The following is a 21,626-nucleotide window of genomic DNA, read 5'->3' as shown; positions in this document are numbered from 1 at the left end:
AGGTAATGCATATGCAAGAGGGAAGATCTGTACTTTGCCTAAGTTTTCCCATCCAAATAAAGAGTTAAAGCCTTTAAAGAGTGTCACCCATGTGTGATTCACAGTCTTTGCTTGAAGAAGGTCTGCTTTCTTGGTAATCCATCATATGAAAACGCTGTGGCAAACTCAGATTAACACTAAACCCTTTGGGGCTGTAGTGACTTGGATCAGTACAAATTCTTCTGCTCAGGTTGATAGGCAAAGAAAAGCTAAAACAACTTGGGGGCTAAGCAGCCAAGAAATAGTTTAAAGATAGACTACCATCTGAAGTCTTGAGTATAGCATCATAGTGTCTTAAAGAAATAGTGGGACAAAATTGGGGTGATTTTTTACTTGTACATTGACTTCACTTGTACAAATATGGCATGCATTCAAACTCATTAGGTGATTTTTTATCACTAGATTCAAAAAGTTGTTTTCAACTTGCCTTAAAAAAGCTGTTTTTTCTGAATAAGAAAATGAGAATAAAAGTGTAATAATAATAATAATAATGATGATGATGAAAATAATGATAACGATAATGATAATAAAGATGGTGATATTATAACAACCACAACAACAACAACAACAACAACAACAATAATGATATAACCTATGGAATCTATCTGTGAAATAATAATTCAGTTCCTATTCTAGAAAAGCACTAAACTGGCTGGATGAACAAGCCCAAAGGGTTGTGGTGAATGGAGTTAAATCCAGTTGGCGGCGGGTCACAAGTAGTGTTCCCCAGGGCTTGGTGTTGGGGCCAGTTCTGTTTAATATCTTTATCAATGATCTGGAGGAGGGGATAGAGTGCACCCTCAGTAATTTTGCAGACGACACCAAGTTGGGAGGCAGGGGCGACCTGCTTGAGGGTAGGGAGGCTCTACAAAGAGATCTGGACAGGCTGGATCGATGGGCCGAGGCCACTCGTATGAAGTTCAACAAGGCCAAGTGCTGGGTCCTGCACTTGGGTCACAGCAACCCCATGCAGCGCTGCAGGCTTGGGGAAGAGTGGCTGGAAAGCTGCCCGGCAGAGAAAGACCTGGGGCTGCTGGTCAACAGCCGGCTGAATATGAGCCAGCAGTGTGCCCAGGTGGCCAAGAAGGCCAACGGCATCCTGGCCTGCATCAGAAATAGTGTGGCCAGCAGGAGCAGGGAGGTGACTGTCCCCCTGTACTGGGCACTGGTGAGGCCGCACCTCGAGTGCTGTGTTCAGTTTTGGGCCCCTCACTACAGGAAAGACACTGAGGTGCTGGAGCGTGTCCAGAGAAGGGCAACAGAGCTGGTGAGGGGCCTGGAGCACAAGTCTTATGAGGAGCGGCTGAGGGAACTGGGGTTGCTTAGCCTGGAGAAGAGGAGGCTGACGGGAGACCTTACCGCTCTCTACAACTACCTGAAGGGGCGCTGTAGTGAGGTGGGTGCTGGTCTCTTCTGTCAGGTGGCTGGAGATAGGAAGAGAGGAAACAGCCTCAAGTTGTGGCAGGGGAGGTTTAGGTTGGATATTAGGAAAAATTTCTTTACTGAAAGGGTTGTCAGGCATTGGAATAGGCTGCTCAGGGAAGTGGTTGAGTCACCATCCCTGGAGGTATTCAAACAGCGCTTAGACAAGGCACTCCAGAACATGGTTTAGTGGGCATGGTTGATGGTCGGACTTGATGATTCTGAAGGTCTTTTCCAACCTAAATGATTCTATGATTCCATGATTCTAAACTACTTCTGTAATTCCCAGATATCAAAAGTATACTTGTTTCAGACTGGAATCTGCTACACCCTGAACTGTTGCGTGTTATTTTTGTCATATTTTGTAGCTTTAAAGTATGGCTTAGAAAGCTTCACAGCAAACACATTGCACTTCACCACACTAAGCAGAATCTGTGGATAAATACTGCACCATTTTTATAATCTCATAATCAATGTCATATCAGTCTTAAAAGAAAAAAGAAAAAGAAAAATAAAAAGTCAATACTGTAAAGTGCCATACGGGAAAAAAAAAAGAGCGAGAAGGAACAACTAGGACACCATTCATATCCCGAATATTCTTTATAATACAACTTCAAGAAATTTAACTCTCTAGTGATCCTTGAAAGTGGTCTCTGCTACTAGTGGAAAACTTCCCTGCACCTGACAGCCCTTGCCAGTGCAGCTGGGATGATAGCCAGTTGCATGCACATGTCTGTATCTGTGCTACAACTAATCCATGATCCTCCTAACCTGAGGGAACTGACATCTGATCCATCCAGAGTTCAAGACTGTAAGCAGGGCATATGAAGCATAAATCTCCCAAAGATCTATTGCTGTTGGTAACAGAAATCAATCTGCCAGTATCCTCCAGTACCTCTGTGGGAGGCAGAGAAAAATGAAAAGAAAAATGATGGGTGGGGGGTGGAGGTAAATTTTGCTTAAAGGAGAAAGAAAGTCTCTCCTGCAATGCACAGCTACAAATATTCTATAAATAAAGAGTGACCCAGTTTCCTTTTGTACTGCCTTAGAAACTCAAGCCTTCATGCCACCAGCTTAATTCCTCCTTCCAAGATTTTTTCTTATCAAGCTCCATCTTACAACCACTTGGATTCCTTGCCCTGTTTTGAAGACCTTTCCAGATCTTCACTATTTGGGCGGTTAGAAATTCTCTCTTAAATTCCAGTCTAAACTTATACTTGACCAATTTACAACTATTTGATGTGGTGCCAGTATTAGTTTAAGATCATTTTCCCCCTCTCTTGATGTGTAGTCAACTTGAACACATTTACAAAAAGCTACTATATTGACCTTGTTTAACAGACTGAACCAAGCCACTTTCTAATTTGTTTTCTAACACAGATACGGCACTTCTATCATCATCCGAGTAACCTTGCCTGACATTTGCTGCAGTTCAAGTTCATAATCTTTCTCAAAGGACACAAGAACAGAGCCCTTCAAGATCCAGGACCTGTGCCCTGTATAAGGATATTCATATTCCACTTTCATGTTAGTATTTCACACTATGTATCCTAGCAGGAGTCACGTTATTTTGTCTTCAGTGGGACGACTTAAGCAGTTCAAAGAAGTAAAATTATTGACATATAGTACAGATCTCCTCCCTTTTTACATCAAATGACAAGACTTCATTTTATAACAAGGAGCTCAATTATTGACAACTAATTGCATGGCTTTGCACTTTTTGCACTACTCAAATTTATCTCTTTTCCTCTACTCCAGTTAAAGATTTTACCTAATTTTTCTTTTATGATGATCTAGTCTTAAATTGGGAATTCCTACAAATTCCTTACTTTCACATTTGATATAAAGAAAAATGTTTGTAAATGAACAGTCACTTTCATTACATTTGATAAGAACAAATCCACCCTGTCTCTCAAAGTGAAAGATTCTTTGTCTTCAGTCAGCAAAACTACCAGCATTCTGCCAGCTTAGATCTGTCCCATAAGTGTAATGGAAAAACATAAAAACCCCCCTACCACTTGCAAGGTATTTGGGAGTCCTAATGCTAGAGGAGGAAAGGCAGGGGAAAGAAGAGGTAAAGGACAGATATTTCTGAAAACTAGCCTGTGATTTAAATTCTGAGGGAACTTAGAAGCTTACTCATCTAATGTTGCCTGTGAAATCTTCAGTTCAGTTCATCACAATCTGACTTTTATGCTCCAATTGGTGGTAAAGTTCAAAGTTTCACCATTGAGGGATGTTACTGTCAAGTGTAGGTCTTCTCTTTCAAGGATCACATTCCTACCACTGGTAGCAGTCCTCTCTGCAAGCTGCAAAGCTTTTTCACAAAGGTTTGAATATGGGCTTCAGAAATGCAAGTTCTGTGAAATATGAAATGTGCATCAGTAAGCAGTAGGAAAAAGGAATGACCTTTGAAATGTTAACAATTTATTTGAAATGGACTTCTCTGATGCTGACATTATATTAATCTCCATTCTTCTCAAGTCAACCACATGCTAGTTCTTCCTTTTCTTTAACATCCAACCCTGCTTCAGGTTGAGATTGAAGCTCAGACTGTTTTTTTAATTTCTTTTAACCAATTGTTGATACTCAATCTTATTGCATGAATTTGTCAGAAAATTTCACAGGTACTCAGAGAAAATTGAACAGGGACTGGAGTGTACTGGATTGAGCAAGGCATGTCTGGAGGTGAGGAATAGCTGAGCTTTCTGGTAGAACAATTGTGCCAATGAATCATAACTTTTATTTTTAAAATAAAAATCAGCTCTCTTTCTTCTTAAGAAGATCTGGGTGATTAGAAAGAACACAAAAGATTTCAGGATACGACAACAGCATTTCAGAATCAAAAATTGTCAAGTAGATTTCCTTTTTACTTGTGAATTTTGGCTTTTCTGGGCTTATTTAACTTTTGGAGGGGAAGAGTTTTTGCAGAGGGAAAGATCTTTTAATCAAAAATTTGCCTGAAAAAATACCATAGGTAAGCTCTAGAATATGTTCTCCACTGCCTAGTCACTCCCTAGAGATGTGAGATACCTGTATGCTGCAGATGCACAGGGAGAGGCACACAAGTCAGTTTTGAGCTCCCTTCTCTCAGTATCCTACCAAGCAATGGCACAGGATCAACACCGGGTTAAAGAGGCATTTTTCCATGCCACTTGGTGCTGACAGCAGTGCCTAATCTAATAGGTTTGACAGCTAACTCAAGTATTTGTATGAAGGACCCAAATCTGACAGCATATGCGTGCTGCAAAGTTGCCAACATATCTTTTTACCTGACCCAGAAGTACACTGAGCATCTCTACCAGCAGAAAACCCATCCCTGGAGGTATTCAAAAAGCACGTAGACAAGGCACTTCAGGACATGGTTGACGGTTGGGCTCAATGATCTTAAAGGTCTTTTCCAACCTAAATGATTCTATTCTATTCTATTCTATTATATTCTGTTCTGTTCTGTTCTGTTCTATTCTAAAACTAAGCACATATATGATCGTTAAGTAAAAACTGAAGACAGTGATTTAGGGACAAATTGCCCAAGTTAGCTTTTAAGTAAAGTTAGTTCTGCTGCATTCAGTGACACTGCTGACAACTCGACACACCAGCAAGGCAACTTTTACAATAAGAAGTCCTCCTCTCTAAGATGGGAAGGGCAAATGGGACAGTTGGCTCCTCCTGTGATATTTCATCTTTCCTTGAGGCCTCTTATTTTGTTGGTTTTTACTTGTCATTCTTGATAATATAATAATAGGCAATCCAACATATGAAGCAGGTTTTTTTTTCCAATTTGTGTCTTTCCAGTTTAAGTTATTACACAAAAAACATTTTTGGCCTTTATGTTATTTATAAATTGCCTCTAAGGCTTGGTATGTTCTTTAGGCCAGGGTTTGCTCAAGGGAGCTATTAGAATGAAGACCTATGACCCTGTTAGGCAAAGATAAAAAGCAAATTCTGCAGAGACTTCGCCCTTTGGGCATCACTTCAACATTCTTCTGAGAGTTTTGTGGAAATATGCTTGCTGGTAGGTACACTGTAGCTGTAGGTGTCTGAATAAATAATATTACTCTCAACTGGGAACTCTGGAATAGCTGACAAATGCTGTTCAGCACATACACTAAAACATAGAACAAGGGGAATTATTTAATTAAATTCTGTCTTTTCCCTCTGGGAAATAAATTGGCTACAGCTAGTGAATGAAACAAAAGTCTGCAACAAGATTAAGTCAGAAGAGAGTTAGGGTAATAATTTGTTATTAAGAACAGGCTAAAAAACTGAATACAGGTAAAAGGAAGCCACAACAGGGAGACAGGGCTGCAATCAAATAGTTGTATTTCTACTAAAATTAAAACATTGTGAAATAAACCTGATGGCCATTTCCTTGAAGATGCCCTGCTTTTGGGGAACATGTTTGACCAGCAGTATTCAGTCTATCTGAGATGAAGATTGGTAAATGCTAGTCTGAGTGGGGGAGTGTAGCACATCCAGTCGCAAACCCCAGCACAAGAGGGTCTACTGTCCTCAGTGGGACGAACTTACAAACTATTGTCACATGTTTTCCAGTAAGTCAGCCACAAGAAGCTGTGGGCACCGCAGACCTTTGGCAGAGGCTGAAGCTTGCAACTACTGTCCTGTGGATAACCCTCATTATGAATTTGCACTATTCTGCCGTTACTTTTTGTTAGTTTCTGCTCAGCTACCTAAAAGTGTCTTTCTTAACTGTCACCTCAACTCCATGAGGCTGCCACTACCTTCCACCATTTCCACCAAGCTCCATGTGATTTGACAGGTATTTTTATCAATGATTTATATGTTAAGTCACCCTGTAAATTATGGAGCAGAATGGTAATTGTGAATAAGAGGCGCAATGGTCATTACAGCCTCAACTAATTACAAGCTAGATTCTCCAAATGTACATGAATTCTGTGTTCATTTTCAGTGAGCTTGTACTATTACTTATATGTGGAGGGAAAGCATCGTTGACCAGAAGAAACTGAAAAAGTAAAACTTTTTTTCCTGAGAAGCTCACTTTCTCTCAATAATATGTGCTGTAAAATAGCTTCTCAAAAGCTGAGCTTCACTGATTATACAACTCAAAGTCAAGAAAAGCAAACTTTCTTTTTGTCACACAGAAGAAAAGTTGATGGCATACGAAATGTAGCTTTCATATGCTGATGCTGTTAAGTATACCTTGCTGCTACACAACACCTGTACTGTTATTCTTCTAACAGGGAGAGAACAAAACACAAAGGGAACAAGTAATTTACTTGGAGCCACATAGAAAATCAGAACCAAAGCAAGGCTACTCTTTTTCACTCTCTCTTCTCAATAGTCATAGCTATCCAGTTCACAGAACCTTCAAAACACTGTTAAACCTAGGAAAGTAAATGAAATGTTCACATGGCCATGAATGAATTGCCAACAGCCACAAGGACTGAGCCAGTTGGATTGAAATCCAAACTTGCATAATTTGCTTGAAGCCGACAACCATGCACCCCTACCAGTTGTGTCCCTTCCTGCTCCTGCCTTTTTTCATCATCTGTTTTGACAGTTGGAGAGGACAATCATTTTCCTGGAGACTCCAGGCCAAAACACTGGGCCAAAGACAGGGTCATCTACCTAGAGAGTTTAAGCCTTTCCTGCAGCCTGGCACCAGTTGCCTGTTTCTGATATCAGGGCAACAAGTCTCTCCCACCTCTGTACTGAGTAGCAAGTGAGGAAGTTTCTGTTTCTGCAGAACTGGTTTATTTCTCCCTCAAGCTATTGCATTAGCTGAACATGAGAGTAAAGCGTGTCCTGGCAAAGGGTTTGGTCCCAGCTCCAGAATTAGGTGGGGGACTACAGAAAAAGCATCAGTGCTGTGCAACTAGTGGAAGCCTCTACCTACAGAGAGCATGTTAGTCCATTCATTTTCGTACTGAATCTTAAATTCTAATGACATGACAGATTTAGTTGTGGTGGAGTGCTCTCTTTGTAATTTTGTTAACAGAAGAGCATAAGACTCTATTTAGAGAGGTATTTCATGTGTTTTTATATGGCCAGGAACACTGAATTTATGTTTTTTTCCCCTTCATGTGCAATATTAATAATGAATGGCCATTAATGCTATTACTTTGTTGCAGGTCTCCACAAGTAGTTTCCGAGGGTACAGGAACATCTGAAAGGTCTTTTACCTTGTGAACTGAGAGAATCTGGTATTCTTCCACTACAACTCATGACTTTTATTATCTTTCCTTGTCTTTATACAGTGTTCTAATTTAAACACTGTAGTACTCAAGATCACTGTGTACTGTCAGCAGAGAATCTATTTATACTGTCTGTCAGTATCTAAATCTGAGTTTTGTTTTTACTGTTGCACAATGCTTCAACTAATGTACCTGACATAGCTGCATCTTTGTTAAATAATATGTTGCAATCTCTTTTCAGCTCCCTTCAATAGCAGCAGAACACTCCTCTGGAAGAGCTGAGTTCCTTATACATAGTTGGCTACCTGCCTAAGGCCAGTCTTAAGATTTTTGTTTCAAAATGTTTTGCTTTGCTTTTGTTTCTGGTCAAGGTGGTTTTGAGTGATTGGATTCACATCCTTGCTTTCTCAAATCTTACTGTCTTTTAGTTTTAGAGTAGTCCGATGAATCTTCTTGAACTCTCCCTCTTCCCTTCTACCAGCCTTTTGTCAAAGCTAGATAAGAGAAATAGGCCAATTGATCATTTTTTATTTGGGAATTGAGGAAGACAATTCTAAACACCCAGCAAGTCCTTACATTACACAGTCCGGAGTCATATGAACAGTCCAGCTGCTCTGGTATCTTCTCTCACATGGTGACTGGTATGATGCTCCTCTGAGACAAGCAAAAAAGTGTGCAGAGAGTAATGATGGGTAGTCAGATCACAAATAAAACATCCTATTCATCTCCATTAGTCAGATATTCGCTGTGCAACCCTCCTGAAAGTTAGAATTTTTTGTTCACTGGTCTAGTTTAAAATACATACTACATGAATTGTGTATATTCTTGTTATTCTTAATTTTTTTTTGGTCTTAGGAAGAGACATTAAGCACTTCTCCTCAATTATAGCTCCTCTGTGTCATACCTTTGATCTCTTCCACCCTTAAATTTGCACCATTTCATCATATATTTTCAAGTGAACATGCTGCTTTTTAAAATAGAAGAGATAATACCCAATACATTTTTAAATTGCTAATGAGCCATCTGTCACTTCTCTTCTCATGTACCTTGAAATACAGTAGAAATTGAGTTGTTGCTTCAAATTCAGCTCTTCTTTAACTGAAAATGCCACATTTAAACAGACCCTCTTCTACCCTGCTGTTTGCTTTTTTTAAAGATATGCTGCCCCAGGGAAAATGATATTTGCTCACCAAAATGTCTCAATTATTTAGCTGGCAACTATTTCTCTTGAGCAATGTGTAGATTTCATAAGAAGAGTATGCCTTCAAATTTCAATACATTTCAGAAGTTCATTCGAGTTACCTCTAATGAGAGGGCACATGTCACAATTCTTTAGAGAGTTGTTCAGGTTTTCTGTAAGAGAAGTCAAAACTTACTGTACAACTGGGGCTTTTCAGAGCAACAAGGAAAGACCACATACTTTAAGAAGCCTGTGAAACTTTGAATGAAGCCACAGCACACCTACCAGAATATCTGCCTGTCCCAAAAGTGCTGGCTGGTGGGACCACACAGCACCAGGGCTCCCATCTGAAAGTCGGTGAATGGGGAGAGAGGAACCTCAGTGCCAATGAGTAGCAGTCAATTTAATTAAAAGTTTTCTATCAGAACTTCCTCCTCCGATGGAAAATTAGAATTTAATTAAACATAAATCTTCATGGGAAAGTTGCTCCAATTTAAATTAGGGGTGAAAAAATAATCTTGGCATTTTTCAGGCCCAAATGAAATGTTTCAGTTGTTTTGGGTCTGTTGCTTTTCCTTTTCAGTTTTTCACACTGGAGATTTTAAAGACATAATTTCCATCAAAATTTTAATACTTTGCAACTAAAAAATTTCCAGTGGAAACGCCTCTTTTTCTGGATTGTTCTACTTGTATGTACTCTTCCCCGCTTTGCCATTTCCTCTGCCTCAGAATTTTTAGTTTCATCATTTTTGTCAAAACCCCAAGAATTTCTTTCAGAATTACAAGGCCTACCATGCTGACCTCTTTTGAAGGCAAGGTGCTTAATTTGACTGCCCGTGGGTGGGAACAGAGACCTCCCGAAATCTGATCCCTCTCTAATTCCCGATCCACTGCAAATGTGACCTTTGGAGCCCACATTTCTGTCATCTTACACACTGTGAAGCCTTCTCCACCTGTACAAGGTCTCCGTGAGACACCTCCACCTCAGAAGCATGAAATCACAGAGAAACAGGTTGGTTTACCACAGCAGGTTTTTTTCTTCAAATGCTACAAATATTGAAAATATCTCCAGCATCTCAGATTTTCAATGTCCATATCCTTTTTCCTCTGAGATAAAGTTGTTTCACATGCAACATCCTGAACAAAACCCCCTTTTCACTGATTCTAGGCAGCTGGAGATGGTGTGAATACCCCACAGCCATAGAAGCTTCCCAATCCATATTTCTGTTAGCTGAAAAATAAAATGAACAAGAAAAGAACCCACGAGCACTCTAAATGCAATCCAAAAGCTAAAACAAGGATTAAATTTAATTATCCCTTTTAAATAATAGGCAACTTTTTTGAGAATGCATTAAATAACCCTCTCAGGAGTCCTGCTCTGGATCTTTCACAGATTAATCTTATTAAATCAACTTACTTAATGCCTTGTATATGCTGCAAGAAGACAGGAAAACAAAAGTGAGCAAAACAGTGTTTCTCATCTTCTAGTTACAGGGCACAGGTGGTTTCCACTTAGGATAATCATCCTTTCCCAGTGAATGAATACTCTGTGGAGCCTTAACAATGACTTGAAGATTGAGATGAAGTGCCAAGAACAAACACGAACAAGGAAGGCTCACACCTGCCCAACGGCAATACCCTTAATGAAGTAATCGGCCCACTTTTGTTCTATAATAGCCTTTTGCTGAACCACTAATTGAGCTTTCTGTTTTCCTTTTAGGTCCATCTGTGGATCAAGTAGTAAGGGAATAGGCTTCCTCCATGGTGTCCTGAGCTGCTCCTAGCCAGCACCAAGTCCCACGCATTTTCGTCTCCAAGAGGGTCTGGGAAGTTTCAGGTTGGCAAAACTCCACTTGGATTTCTTTCCCAGCAAAATCTCAGGAGAAGTGTTAGTATGGTCAAGAGGCAGAAGCTTCCCGGTGCCTTATGCCACCAGTGCCTTCCTCATTCCCCGCAGCCTGGCTCTCCCTAGCTGTCTGCTGGGACTCCAGGAGCATTTGCACAGTGTTGCAGCTCCAGGCAGCCTGGCACCCTCACAAAGGGAAAGACCAGCTGGTCATCCCAGCACTGACCCTGGTGCAGACACCCCTGGCAGACCTGCGTGTCGCACTGAGCAGCTCAGTTCTCTATTTGCCTTTCCCCACGTCAGAGGCTCCCAAATCAGTCTTCGTCCACACACACAGATCCATCAGCCCACCTGTGGAAGGTCTTGTCCATACTGAGGGTTGGGGAAAGAGATGCTTCATTTATCACCTATGACTTCTGCCCATGGAAGCACTGAAATTTCCATGTAGTCCACAGAGATAATTTTTAAATTTTTAAAGTGGAAACGAATCAATATTCTTTTGTTAGATATGGGCCACACTTGGTGCGAAACACAGATTCAAAATGCTTATGATTTTTGTTTGTGAACACCCCAAATTTCCTTTTTAGGCTTAATACCTTTTTCCAGCCCTAACGCACACAGGAGTGCAAGAATAAGCTTCTCCCTTTCTCTCCTGCAGCCTCTTATGCAAAAGCATACTGAATTATATGACTAAAGGAACTAAGAAACATCCTTTCCTCCTCAGCTAATACAATTGATTTTTCCACTCATTGAACTATATTCTCAAATTTGTGACACTGAGAGATTGGAAAAGAGGCATGTGCTTGCCTCTTTTATGACAAAATCGCCTGTGTCAGCATCATCTCTCTTCACAAATAAATTAAAACCATTAGACAGGAAAAGTGATGAAATTAACTACTCCTACTGTTTGGAGCCAAGGTATGTAGGTACCTCTGCAACAGCAAAAGGATCTATGAATTTTATACAGATTTAATCCCTTTGTTGTGCATGTTGCTGCACTGATTTTTATTTCTATAATTTGTTTTTTCGGGCAGCTGATAAAATAGATTTTTCCCTAGATACTGTACGGGTGGCATCTAGTTCAGGAAACAGAACAGTTCTGGAGAGTTTTGACATCAAAGTGCGATGACTTCCTCTCTCCCTTGTAGATCTTAATTGCACACACTAAACTGGTCAAAGACGAGAAGAATGCTTCTTCAATTAACCACGTAAAGAAAAGGATGATAAATATATGCAAGGCATATACATTTTTCTGGAGCACATTGTGGATCTCATCCCTATGTATTTTTTGTTAGATCTGTTGCCTTGGGTATTAACTAAGCTTTAATCTAGATATGGTTGTTTAAGAAATGCTATTGATTGTGCCATTTCCAATCAAGTAAATGTACTTAAGTCAAAAGGATTATGTACACATCATGTGGGTTGTATTGCATGAAGCTTGTTTATATAGTACCTATTTTACATAGTGTGAATATTCTAGATGAAGAGAAGGACTGATGAATAAGGACCTTTATCCATTTTAATGAGTTACAGTAGAAAAGTAAACTAAAGTTTCTGTAACTTTAGTCTTTGTTTATGCCTTATTCAGTGGGTCTGCTGGTCCTTGTCAAAAAGGCTTCCCTGCTCGTTTCCAATGCAAAGAGGCAGGCAATAAGTGACATTTCCAGAGAGCGAGGAGTTAAAAGGAATGACATGAGACTCGGGTTCAGGAGGATGTTGGGAGAACTCCTTTGTGACCTCGAAGGATGCAAGTCTGCTCCTGCTTCAATCTCAGTAGCTTGGACAGGTGCTGAGAGAGCACAGTGGACAACTGTTTTACAAACGGCTGCCAAGCACCTCACATGTCAGCTCTTCAACATTGCCCATGACTGCAGCTTGGTTTTGGCTCAGTTTTGACTCGCTGCCCCAGGCAAGGCCGCAAAGTTTTCAAATATCATTTTGAGGGGCCAAATGCCTTTGAGACAAAAATAATTAATACAGAAGAGGCAAAAGTAGAAATAAAGTAAAGCCACAAAAGTTCTGCAGTATTTAACCAAAACCTGTTTCAGTTGCTGCAATAACACAATTGTCTTGCTCTCTTGCAAATATAAGTGTCTTCAATAAAAGTCATAAGACCAGTGTTTATAGCGGACGATAAAACATCACCAAAGAATTCACAGCCACACTGAGAGAACAGCAGGTTCCCCCAAAAAGTACGCTGTCTCTTTTTGTAGCCGTTACATGTTCCTAAGCACTTTCAAAAAATCACTCAACTTGCTCAGCCAGCAGACTTCACCAGATGCTCAAGTGATTGCAAGGGATAGAGAGGAGGAAGCTGTCTTTTCTCTCAAGGTGAAGATGACTGATGTCTGCAAACACTGTAGCTTCAACATGATAATATTGAAGTCTTTACCAACCCATAGCACACTTTATCATAAGTGAAATCAGAGACTGAGTTTGACTTGCCAAATGGTCCCTATTAGCAATTTATTTCATAACTATTTGGGGGCTATTAAGTTCTAGAAACATTTTCGTAGGCATACAAGTCTCCAGTCCAAATATCAGAAAGGTCCAGACCAAGATTTCTCTTTCACTCAGGCCACCATATCAATTATGGCAGCGTTCTCTACTTGGGACTGCACTTTCAATTAGGCATTCTGATTGCCACCAAAAATTTTGGCAAAATTGGTTTGTTGCTCTCCTGCTGACAAACCATAGATCTTGCTGGAAGCGTGTAGTGTGTTAAGTTCTGGAACACAGCTCTGAAATACTTAAAAAAGTTGTTAAGTACGAGCGTACATAATTATATAGCTCATTTTGCCACTGTGCGCTCCCTTTTCACACACTTAAGTCCATATTGCACTAGAATTTGTTAAAACTACATGTGATACATTTCTTATTCTTACTGAAACACATATTTTCACCTCTCTTTATAAAGCTGAAGGCAAGAAATGAGGCTGACTTTCAGAACAAGCTGCACTTTTGGAAAGGGCCGTTTACCCAGGTAGGTTTGTAGAAACTTTAGATGGATTGTAGTTTAACTATGTCTTACATGCGTCTTACATGACACCTGACTGTAGCCAACTGTGGTTTGATCATGCATCTGCTTCCAAGATCTTCAAACTGTTCAGTGACTTTCACGGAGGAGAGAGTCGAGACTCTGCAAGAGCATAGGCCACATTCACAGAGTTGCAACGTGGCTCTGCCTATGCCCCTCTTTCTAGTTCAGTCCAGCTTACTAGGTGTGTTGGCACACGATGTACTACTCTCTTCAGGGATGTTGCAGGACCCATCAGCCAGATCCTGCACTACCCCCACTGTTTGAAGTTCTGGCCCCAAGTCGTCTGGGGCACCTTTTGTTCCCTGGAATATGACCTGACTCTGAAAATAGCATGAATGAGTGTTTAATGCTAAAATATCATTTAGTCTGTACCTGTAAGGGGGATTTAGCTAATATCATTGTAATGAGAATGATCATCACTCACACCAGCTTTACTAGATGCTGATAAATTCAGCCTGAGCAGTTCAAAGATTCTGCAAAGGGTGTGTTGGGAGGTGGTGGAGGAGAAGGAAGTGGGGAAGGAAAGGTAAACAAGAGAGAAGATGCTGCCTGTCTTATGGCGTTGAAAACTTCAGCCCATAGTTTTGTCTGTCTCAAAGAAACAGCTTTTGCGCCACTCTAAAAAAGGATGGGAGGTGCCATCTTTTCTAGGCTACACTGACTGCTGAGGCCTGGCTTCTTAAAGAACAGCCCAGAAGGGTCAGATTTTCAGTGGATGAGATGTATCTTGCTATTAAAATGAGATAATGCAGTAGACACAGCCATGGAGTTTGGACTGTTGTCCTCCCTAAACCACCGGATTTTGTTTCCTGTTCTCTGTTACTGAAGTACTTGAACTGACCTAAAAGCAGCTATGTCTGGCTACTCATTCCCACTCCTGCTGCCATCAGGTCTTTACATGCTCATTTGCAATATCTACAGAGGCATCTTTCCACTTGAGGGTTTTGTGTGCATCTGTTGGCCAGCTGTGTGATGCCAGCAGAGACACAAGGGAGAGAGCAGACAACCTTTAGGAAGAATTAAACTACTGGGAACACATCTTGGCATACAAGACGGTGAAGAGATTGGACCTACACATGCATACAAAATCTCACGTGTGCATGCTCTGACATACTCCTTTCAGCCCAAACCTACCTGTTTGCCTTGTGCCACAACTCTTTGGCTTCAGGGGCTGCAAACAGTAGGTAGTACTCTCTTAGTGTCAGAAGCAAAAAAGAAAGGGCGCTTCTCTCAGAAATGTGCTTCTCTTCATCTCTATCAGTTCCGGGTAGTATTTGTATAACATTGGGGCACTTGAACTCACATGAAGAACCCCTCACACACATGGGGTCAAGTAGGGAGAGTGTAGATGTTTTTTCAATGTGCTGGGATCAGCTGGAGTGCCTACGAGGGAAACCTGGGCTGGACTGGGCTGCTGTCCCTGTCTGACATGGGCACACTCTGCCACCAGTTGAACAGAAGAAATTCAAAGGACAAAGGCTCCAGCTGATGTATTTGCAGCTCCGTCCTTCAACAGTGAATTAGCAACAAGTGCTCTGTCCTTCAATAGCGAATTGCAGAAGAAACCACCTCCAGCTTTGCTGTAAAGCCATCTCTCAGGAAAGTGCTTATGACAAATCCTTCCATTTTCCTGAGAGCCCTAAAAGAAGCCAAGAGCTGTCACAGGTTATGGTGAAACCCGTGTGCCTGGTGAAACATCATGACCCAGATCAGGACGTTTCCAGACTATCCTGTACTTGTACTGGAGAGGAATTGGGCAGTAGGCACTCAGTCAGCAAGTTTGCTTTGACTCGGTAGGAGTCTTGTCATGACAAGACAAGTATTATCAACCATTATTAGAGAAAAGACATTACCTTCCATCCTTGGGTGAGTTTCTTTTGATAACTCCTCCTCATTCAGTATTCTCAGTAACAGCGTTTCATTTATAACAAACACAATCACACACAACTAGGGCCAGATCCTCCACAGGTATAAATTGGATTAGTGCCACTGAACTCGGTGGAGTTTCTCTAAACTCCACCAGCTGAAATGGCAACAAATAAGCATTTGTGAAGTCGGTGATGGGTTTTCCTGTAGAATGCAAAACAATGTTTTTGTCTTGCTTTGTTTTCTCTCTTGTTCCTCCACTGAAAGTGACAGGAAGTGTCTTCTTACCTTTAATGAAATCAGCAATGGGCTTTCATTATGGATGGTAAAGGATTTTAGAAATTTAATTCTTGCATTTTGTATAAGCCTTAACAAAGTCTCTGAAAGCTATCTACCGTCTCCATTTCTAGTTGCTGATATTAATGAAGGTAGTGAAAACTCATGGATCATTTCGTCCTTATAATGTAAACATTATAAGCATATTTTAGAAGAATTTATGCAACATGTTAAAAACTGTCTAAAGTTTCCTTAAGCACCTGTCAGTAAGGATAGTGAGCCAACCCCAAACTCCTATAACATGGAGGAGCCTCCATGCCCCAAATATTCCAGGCATACCCGAACAATGTGTCGGCTTTTTACTTGGTGACACTGTGGTTTAACTTAAGCAGACAGCAGAGTGTCCCATACTGACAGCCCTTTTTGCATCTGTCTGTCAGCAATAAGGTAGGTGCCTCTTCAGACTGGGCTCTCGTCTCCATCTCTGGTAACATTTTAATGGGAAAAGGCAATGACCCTTTGCATTTTGTATCAAGTCTGAGCTATTAGATTTGTTCCGAGAATGTCCTCAATAAATGCCATGTAAGAAGAACGTTTGAAAGATGACTCTAAATTTAAAGCAAAAATATCGAAATTGTTATTTTTATTATTCAAACCATGGAGGGTTGCAGAAACAAAGTTTGCTGGAACTACTGCCTTTGAAAGACAAGACGTTTTCTTCTAGTGGGAACACTAACCAAAACACCTGTCAGTAGCATTGTTTCTATAGCAAAAAATACTGAACTACAAAAGCCTCATGTCTTTTATTAATAACAGTGATGAGACTATCTCTAACCAAGCAATTTAAAAAACATGCCCCCAGATTTCTAAAATCAGAAGTGGTTCTCTTTTTGAGGCTTTTTTTTTTTCTTTGTTTCTATAGTTTCAGTGTATGTTCCACCTCAGTATATTTTACCAATTTAGAAAGACCCCTTTTTATGGATACTTCTTAACCCCCTAAGAATGTAAACATTTAAGGTAAATACTTAACAATTTTTGTTTGCACAGCCAGATTTTTGGAGCAGGCGCTGTCTTTCTGCATATTTTATACTGTTCTAGCATGGTGGAGCCTGGTGTGTGACAGGGCCTCCTGCATGCTACAGCAATATTATAATAGATGCTTGCATCATTTATAGGGAAAGTTGTTGCTGTCTGAATCCCACTTTTACTGCATTTGCAAAGGTTTGCTTTTGATAAATGTTTCACAGAAAACAGGAAGGATATTCTGACCCTTATCAGACATTGTGCTTGTTTCCATTTACTTTTACAGCCTGCTTGTTTGGAAATGCTAAAGGCCCGCCAGCATGTTCACGACATAAAGGATCTGCGGCTTCCTCTGAGATGCCTCAGGAAGACCCAGATTTTGCACAGTAGTGGGAGAAGGCATGCTCTTGAATGGATGGCTTCTGGAAGCCTAAAAGCCATCAGACACAAGGCTTTGGAGGCAAGGATGTCTTGCAAAGACTTTTGATATTCAGAACAAAAGGGACATTTTAGGGGACCTGTCATCCACAGGACAGAATGACTCATCCTATGGCAGGCACTGCTCAGGGACAGTCTTACTGTTTCCCTAGCTTGGGTGCCCATCTAGCATAACCTAAATCCATCCTTTGTGGGAAGTTCAGAGCTAAATGCAAGTCCATCTGTTTCATGTTTGCTTTCAAATTTTTGAGAGCAATGAGAAGGCTTCCTTGCAAAGAGTTCATGGTGCTCTCTAGTCGGCACAGTTTCCTGGCTTTCTGAGCTGGAGGTATGGTGGAATGCTATTTGGCCTGCTTTGTGGGTGTTTATTTATAGATACCTGCCCTTGTGATTTATTTTCCATCAAATTATAATTACTAGTAACAGTGTTAGCTGTCATCTCTACCTGGCAATTACCTCTGTGCTTCTATGAGGTGAGGACTCTTGAGTTTAGAATGAAATGGAGTGGCTCAGATGGTTTTCCACTTTGGTGTTAATCTTCACTTGTGCTGTTCAAAATAGATAGGTTTCTTTGTGTCAGAAGAAAACTGTACTTCATGTCCTCAGATGTAATTTATAGTCCAACATTACTAAGAATTCCTCATAATCCCATGGACTTCAGAAGAACAGCAGTATGACAGCTGGTAGCACGGGTTAAGAGAAATACGAGGCAGATCGCCTTTCCCTTCTCTAGTATACGCAGGCTGTGTGCTTCAAAGGCTTGAAGGTATTAACTCAAACTAGATTTGAGTGCAGTTCCTATGTCTCTGAGAAGACTTCAGTCTTAATTAAATGTGTGCCTGTGTTCTTCAGGAGCTACAGTGAAGGACAATCAGGCTTACAGCATATGAAGAAGATGGCATCTGGAGGTTGTGGAACCGACAAGCAATGAAAGAAAGAAATGAGGAAGCAGAACTTTGGGAGGTGGGAACAGTGGAGCACCAGAATGTAAAGGAACAGGTATTCTTCCTTCCCACAGAGCTACTAGCAAGAAATAGACGTGTGATTCTTTCCCTATGCTTCAAGATCATCGTTGCACTGACTCCAAGGCATATGGGCATGGCATTTTGTGTCAGGAGCCTTTCCTGACTTATTTTAAATATTTATATTTGTATTTTAAGGTGCAGTCCCTAACTGGTACTGTGGAATCTATTGAGCTCTCTTGTGGAACAAGGGTTATTCACATCATGTGTTTTCTGCCAAGAAAGGACCCTCATGTGTGATTCAGGTAACCACACTCTTATGGATCACAGCTTTCACACTAATTACAAGAAGTCTCTCACGATTTACGAGTTCTTTGCTGACCTGTAAGCCAACTCTTCCTTTTGGTGTGTACACCATGTTCCTCCTCTGGAGAGTATATACTGCTGTTGTGAAAGACATTCAGCTTTTAACTCCTAGTTGCTCCTAGATAACATACAACCACATGTGTTCAATTGTAGTTTCTTCACAGTTTTGTGCTTACTACAGCAGGCTGGGGAAAAAAACTCACATAACTTGCTGAACTGGAAAGCTAAACATTTTTTGATTTATTTTCTCCTTTATTCATCATATTTTCCTCATTAAAATGAACTCGTAAAAAAGAATTATTACATTAAAAAAATTTACCCTTTTCTTTTTTAAAAGGACATCCCCTTCCTTCTTCCTCCCCTTAAAGGAAAGGAGGAAGATTTAACCAAAAGGATCACATCTATCAGATGTATGTTTTGATGGAAAAAAACAATTACAGATGGAAAAAAACCAGTATTCCTCCCTGCTTTCTTGTAGGAGGAAGAAATATCTCATTATATTCCTCTTCATGAACATTCAATTAGTGTGTCTTCCAGAAATTCAGTGAAAGAAAAAACATTTTTTTTGCCTGCTTTATGAGAAAAGAGGTAGAAGGATATTTTGCAGTCTCTCTACTCCACAACAAAGGGACAAACATCATTGGCTGTTCTGCCCATCAAAGTAGGAGATGATAATTTATCTGGTCCTTGCGCAGATGGAAAAACCTTCCAAGTCTTCCAAGTCTTCCCTTTCTCACTGTGTGACACAGGAACTGAGCTTCTCCAAATGCCAGCCTACAAAGAAATGCCTTCTTCACAAAGAAGAAAAAAGACAATGTCATCACCAAGGCAAGTGACAAGGCACGATTCTGCTTAATGTTAGGAAAAAAACCTTGTCCCTTTTTGTGGTGGAACAATGCATACACGTGTATCTAAAAGAAAAATGTGGTGTGGGAGGAAAAAAGGAAATCTCTGTTGGCCTTCACTGTAACACTTCCAGTGAGGAAGATCACCACCATGACCTCTTGGCGGACCTAATTTTTGGCAACGTTTGATTCCTTGCGCATGCAGGAAATACATGGTCAATTTTACTCAGGCTGAGAACTTGGACAGAGACTCGAACACAGAACTCCAGCCACTTACAGGTAGGAAGTTTCCTAAATCTCCTGTGCTTCTCTGGAGACAAGATAGGGCAAAATCCCAGTCCCAGGAAGAGCAAGACACATTTTTGCTTGCTGTTTAGAAGAGGCAGGAGTTCACAGTCAAATTCGAGATTTGCCCTAAATTTCAAGTCTTGACTGAAAACATATCAACATAGATCATCTTAAGAGAGAACAAAGTGGTGAATACACACACAGAAGAAACTTTAACTTCATCATATACAGAGGAAACACTTGCCCTGAAACAATATTCATAACAACTAACAGAAGATAACTCAATGTTTTCCTTCTTTTCCCTCGAAACCATCACTTCCACTTTGTAAGGACAGGAAAAGAAAAAAATAGAGGAAGAAAAAAACAAAACCGAAACTGAAAATAAGATTGCCTATAAAGTCAAGACATCTGGGCAGCTTCCTAGAAAACGTACATGCGTGTCACATCTCAAGTTACATGTTTTTTGTTGCTTGGTAACAGGCATCAAAGTTCCCTTTCATGTTTTATTTTCCTCTGTATCCACTGTTTATAGGGTATTTACTACTGGGACACCAGAATTCCATCACTGAACGGCTGTCATGGGGTCTGCCTCCTGAGTAAACACTCTTTTACAACCCTGACTTCTCCTAAAGAGATCAATATTTGATTTGTACTCAGAAGGATTAGGATATGGAAATGCCTTTTGAAAAGGCTCCTTATCTTCCCAGGGTGTAGACACACCTGAGAACGCTGTAAGAAAAAGCAAAATCATGGACAGAATGAGGGGGAAGTAAAGAAAAAAGGAAACAAAGAGAGAGGGAAAAAACCTTCATATCAAAACCTGCCAAATGTTCTTTGCAAGTGACTTCACAATGAAAAGCCCAGGTTAAAAAGTAAAAAGAAAAGGCATTTTGTATTTGCGTTGTAGAAACTGAACGGTTCTTTGCATAGGACTGCGTGCCTGAAACACCTTCTCTGCCTCCTGCCAGACTCAAGAAAATGTCAGGCTTGCAGCAACAGTACTTTCATGTGTCCTGGTACTGCTTAGGTTGCTTCTAGGACACTGTGAACAGAATCTTGAAAAATCTTTGACTCTCAGAGTCTGGACATCCCGTTGGGCTGAAAAAACCCCTCCCCTTAAAACCTGAGATTATCAGATGTAAAAAGATAATTTAAAAAATTGCTGAACAGATGGTGAATACAAAAGGCTTTGCTGCTTATTTATTTTATCCTTTCAAATAAATGCCATTATTTGTCAGCGAGCTTTGTGTTTTCCCCAACTCAGAGTCTTGTTGCATTCCTGTTGTTAAGAATGTGAACGGCAGCTTCTAAGACTCCTTCTCACACTGTCTAAACGGCAATATAAAGCAAAGGATTATGGAGAATCAGGCCCTGCACAGAGCAGGTGGCATCAAGCCCATTGCTCAAATGCACAGCTTTTTCAGCAAACGCAAGCCAACATCAGCAAATGCTAATCGAACATCTGGCTCACAAGTACGTCCTTCAGCACCGTATTTCCTGCATATATTACCGCACAAAGTATTTTTAGTCTGTCTCCACTGGGATGTCATGGCTAGCAGATGACTGACAGCTCAGCTCAGCTCAGTGTAAAATTTTGAAGGGATATTTCATCAGCTTTACAGCAACAAATACATCACTGGTCCCATTAGTTTCAATGGTGGTGGGACTGGCATCCAACATTCAGGCAGACAACGTATTTTTCTTAACAGCCAAGGCTGGATCTGGAAGAGCGAGAAGAAAGCCTGTGCTCGAGGGCAGCAGCACGGTCACCGTTCCCTGGCTGCTTTCCAGCCGGGCAGCGCGCCGCATGTGCTGGTGCCTGGCGTTGTCCCTCCGAGGGGCAGGACTTTGCGCGTCCC

Source organism: Aquila chrysaetos, chromosome Z, assembly GCF_900496995.4.
Source record: "Aquila chrysaetos chrysaetos chromosome Z, bAquChr1.4, whole genome shotgun sequence".
Lineage (NCBI taxonomy): Eukaryota > Metazoa > Chordata > Aves > Accipitriformes > Accipitridae > Aquila > Aquila chrysaetos.
This window is presented reverse-complemented; position numbering follows the sequence as displayed.